The 5,277-nt window shown below is 42.8% G+C and overlaps 1 protein-coding gene across 1 annotated transcript in view; it reads right to left on the reverse strand.

Moving 5' to 3' along the window:
* COA8 (cytochrome c oxidase assembly factor 8) overlaps positions 1–5,277 on the reverse strand; it is a 34,830-nt gene that overhangs the window by 28,595 nt on the left and 958 nt on the right. The gene's annotated exons all lie outside the window — the stretch shown is intronic.

Here is a 5,277-nt window from a genome sequence, read left to right on the forward strand (position 1 = left end):
CCATGGCTCATGGGCCCAGCCACTCCGCGGCATGTGGGATCTTCCTGGACCAGGGCACGAACCCATGTCCCCTGCATCGGCAGGCAGACTCTCAAACCACTGTGCCACCAGGGAAGCCCCAGCAAGATCTTTTTTGATCCACCTCCTAGAGTAACAGAAATAAAAACAAAAATAAACAAATGGGACCTAATGAAACTTAAAAGCTTTTGCAAAGCAAAGGAAACTACAAACAAGTCAAAAAGACAACCCTGAGAATGGGAGAAAATATTTGCAAACGAATCAGTGGACAAAGGATTAATGTCCAAAATATATAAACAGCTCACGCAGCTCAATTTTTTTTGCGGTACATGGGCCTCTCACTGTTGTGGCCTCTCCCATTGCGGAGCACAGGCTCCGGACGCGCAGGCTCAGCGGCCATGGCTCACGGGCCCAGCCGCTCCACGGCATGTGGGATCTTCCCGGACCAGGGCACGAACCAGTGTCTCCTGCATCGGCAGGTGGACTCTCAACCACTGTGCCGCCAGGGAAGCCCTGCAGCTCAATATTAAAGAAGCAAACAACCCAATCCAAAAATGGGCAGAACACCTAAATAGACATTTCTCCAAAGAAGACACAGATGGTCAAGAAGCACATGAAAATCTGCTGAACGTCACTAATTATTAGAGAAGTGCAAATCAAAACTACAATGAGGTATCACCTCACACCAGTTAGAATGGGCATCATCAGAAAATCTACAAACAACAAATGCTGGAGAGGGTGTGGAGAAAAGGGAACCCTCTTGCCCTGTTGGTAGGAATGTAAATTGATACAGCCACTATGGAGAACAGTATGGAGGTTCCTTAAAAATCTAAAAATAGAATTACCATATGACCCAGCAATCCCACTACTGGGCATATACCCAGAGAAAACCATAATTCAAAAAGACACATGCACCCCAATGTTCATTGCAGCACTATTTACAACAACCAGGACATGGAAGCAAGCTAAATGCCCATCGACAGACGAATGGATAAAGAAGATGTGATACATATATTCAATGGAGTATTACTCAGCCATAAAAAGGAACAAAATTGGGTCATTTGTAGACGTGGATGGATCTAGAGACTGTCATACAGAGTGAAGTAAGTCAGAAAGAGAAAAACAAATATCGTATATTAACACATATATGTGGAACCTAGAAAAGTGGTACAGAATAACCAGTCTGCAGGGCAGAAATAGAGACACAGATGTAGAGAACAAACGTATGGACACCAAGGGGGGAAAGTGGAGGAGGGGTGGTGGTGGTGGTGGTGGTGGTGGTGGTGGTGGGATGAATTGGGAGATTGAGATTGACATATATACACTAGTATGTATAAAAGATAACTAATAAGAACCTGCTGCATAAAAAATAAATAAAATTTTAAAATTTTAAAAAAAGGAAGGGGATAGAGTCAAACTCTATAGATTGAAAGAAAACTAAGAATATTAATCAATCTCAATGTGTAGACCTTATTTGGATGCTGATACAAGCAAATTGTAAAAGAAAACATTTACGACATTTCTAAGACAACTGAAGAAATTTGAACATTGGAAATTTGCTGGGATTAAGGAATTACAATATTTTTAGGTGTGACAATGGTATTATGTTTTATACACACACACACATATGTATATATATTTAAGTCTGTATCTTTTAAAGATACATACTGAAATACTTACAAATGAAATATGTCTGCTATTTGGCATAAAATTATCTGGGAAGGGGGACTGGATGGGGCTAAGGATGAAATAAACAGCCATGAGTGGATAACTGTAGAAGCAGGGTACTAGATACAAAACAATTCTTTATATTCTTCTATCTTTGTACATGTTTTAAATTTCCCATAAGTAACAAAAAAAGAAAATCAATAAATCAAAGTAATTCTCCACATTAACAGAACAAGGGGAAATCATGTAATTGTTTCAATAGGTGAAGGAAAAGCATTTGGTAGCGGACTGAGTGGGAAAACATTGATTTCAATCCTGACTCTGCTATGTGATAGCAGGCAAGTCACTTTACATCTCTGGGCCCCAATTTCCTCACCTTTATGATAACAGAGTTAAATGGCATGGTTTTTAAGTCCTCCCACCCCAGCTTTGTTTTCCAACTAGTTATTGAAAGCCTTTTAAATACTAGAAATATCCATGCTAACCTTAAAATTCAATGACTAGCTCTCTCACCAGTTTCTCATTTATCCTGAGTTTCAACTTCTTCCTACGAGGTTTATTCCAAATCTAAACTTGGGGATTTTGGAGATCATTCTCCTTAATGAAAATGTAAGCAAAACGTGACACCAGTAGTTCCATTATCTGTTACTTGCAAATATTACCTCTCTATGCTGAGGGCCTGTTTCTCTGTTTTGTTCATCTAAAAATTACTAGAAGAAAAATTTTAATTCATTATCCTTTGGATAAAGGAACTAGAACATGTATATTCCTTATGTGCAAGCATTATGATCTTGAAATTGTTTAATCTTACTGTAAAAGTAAGTAATTATTGAAAAGTAATTATTCAATCTCATCTGTAAAATGGGGATGATAAAAGCACCTACTGGACAGAATTTTGAGGCTTAAATAAGGTAAAATAAGTAAAGTTTTCAGAACAGTGCATGCAAGTGCTTGATAAATGTTTACTGCCAGTATAAACGTGAATGGAATTCAGGACTATAAGCAAATATTAATGCATATAATGTAACCGTGGTTCCCTAACTTGTGAACTTATTGGACTTGCCCTTAAGAATCCTGATGTTTGGGGCTTCCCTGGTGGCACAGTGGTTAAGAACCTGCCTGCCAAAGCAGGGGACACGGGTTGGAGCCCTGGTCCGGGAAGATCTCACATGCCGCGGAGCAACTAAGCCCGTGCGCCACAACTACTCAGCCTGCGCTCCAGAGCCCGCGAGCCCCAACTGCTGAAGCCCACGCGCCTAGAGCCCGTGCTCCGCAACAAGAGAAGTCACCACAATGAGAAGCCCGCGCACTGCAACCAAGAGTAGCCCCCGCTCGCCATAACTAGAGAAAGCCCGCGCACAGCAATGAAGACCCAACGTAGCCAAAAATAAATAAATAATTTTTTTAAAAAAAAAGAGAGAGAGAGAGAGAGAGAGTCCTTATGTTTTATCTCAACAGAGCTGGGGGGAAAACAACTAGACAAATCAAGAAAATAAGTAAATATCCTGATGCCCAGGCTGCATCCCAGACCAATCACATCAAAATCTCTGGGGGTGGGCCCCGGTATTTCTTAGTCTTCCAGATCATTCCAAATGTGCAGGCAAAGGTGTAAACCAATGACGTAAACAACAAAGGTAAGGAATAAGCAGGTACGAAGCAGCTAGAGAACTCCTGATTTGACAGCTCAGTTTAAGCTGGGTTTGGAAGGAAAAGTGGTGCTTAACTCTAAGTTCTATAATGTTTTTCTATTAAAAACCGGTAGCCAGGGACTTCCCTGGTGGCACAGTGGTTAAGAATCCACCTGCCAATGCAGCGGACACAGGTTCGAGCCCTGGTCTGGGAAGATCCCAGATGCTGCAGAACAACTAAGTCTGTGTGCCACAACTACTGAGCCCGTGTGCCACAATTACTGAAGTCCGCGCGCCTAGGAGCCCATGCTCCACAGTAAGAGAAGCCACCGCAATGAGAAGCCCGCGCACCGCAACAAAGAGTAGCCCCCTCTTGCCGCAACTAGAGAAAGCCCACGCACAGCAACAAAGACCCAACACAGCCAGAAATAAATAAATAAACTTATTTTTTAAAGAACAGTAGCCAGGGAATTCCCTCGCCGTTCAGTGGTTAGGACTCTGCGCTTTCACGGCTGAGGGCCCAGGTTTAATCCCTTGTCAGGGAACTAATATCCCACAAGCTGCACAGCATGGCCAAAAAATAAATAAGTAAATAATAATAATAATAAACTGGTAGCCAGAGATTAGAGAAGGAAATAAATTGTGTAGGTCCTAAAAGCAGGTCTCCTGAACGCAAGTGAAGAACAAAGAATGAGAAAATACATAGGGTGAACTAGAAATACAGGATTAAAATATATCTCTTTAGATAAAGAAAACAAAAGGTTTAGGACCTGTGACTTTTAAGAAGACCTTAAAAAATATTTAAAATCACAGCCTGAAAGACAACAATCTCTCTCTGCTGCAGGAATTTAATTACCTGGAGAACCGGCTGTGTGCTCAGGAAGCACACAAAGATGGGGCCAAATACATAGGAAACACAAATTGCCCTAAGGAAAGAACTGTTCTTTAACGTCCCATCCAAAACCTAGCATAATGGGGAACACATTCTAAAAAACAACAACAAGGGCTTCCCTGGTGGCGCAGTGGTTGAGAGTCCGCCTGCCGATGCAGGGGACACGGGTTCGTGCCCCGGTCCGGGAAGACCCCACATGCCATGGAGCAGCTGGGCCCGTGAGCCATGGCCGCTGGGCCTGCACATCCGGAGCCTGTGCTCCGCAGTGGGAGAGGCCACAACAGTGAGAGGCCCGTGTACCGCAAAAGAATAATAAATTAATTAATTAATTAATAAAATAAAAAACAACACAAGTCGTAAGGCTAGAACGGGGAAGGTCTGATTCATGGGTCAGCTGCTCCACTTTCAGCCTCATCGGCATCATCGCCTTCACAGGTGTAGGCAGTCCAACAGCTACGCAGCACTGGCTCCTTGTCACTTGGACTGCAAAAGGCAGAGGTCTCATCCCGAGGATCAGACCCACAGTAAGACTTACTTTAACAAAAGGCTGTATGTCGACAGAGAAAGCCCTGTGTGGGTGCTGTTCTTTTTTCCAGCACTTGTTCACAAAAGCAGCTGGGCGAAGTCCTCACCCTGGGGGCAGCTGTTGGCTGATGTTGTTTGCCCTCCCAGAGCATTTTCAGATACCTGTTGAGTATCTTTCTGCCTAAAGACTGAGATGCTGGCGGGTTTCTATGTTCTAGGAACAGAAGTCAGGGCTGCGGCCACTGTATGAGGGAACTGAGCCAGAGGCTTGGGGTCTAGGCGCCCAATTGCCCTGGTAACTCCCTGTTTAAACTGTAAACCAGACAGAACTTCAAAGCTGCATTTATAAAAGCATGCTAATAGCAACAGACCAAAATAAATGAAAATTTACAGGCGGGGACGTTTTGGAATTCTTAATGAGCTCTTTCTATCCTTCTTTTTAATTATCGTTTAAAGGATGCTTGCCAGCCTCGCTCCTTAGCCTGCTGGCAAATGAAACGTTAGTTTTTGTATCCTTTTTTTTTTTTTTTTTTTTTGGGGGGGGGG

This window comes from Lipotes vexillifer, unplaced genomic scaffold (genome assembly GCF_000442215.2).
Source record: "Lipotes vexillifer unplaced genomic scaffold, Lipotes_vexillifer_v1.1 scaffold584, whole genome shotgun sequence".
NCBI lineage: Eukaryota > Metazoa > Chordata > Mammalia > Artiodactyla > Lipotidae > Lipotes > Lipotes vexillifer.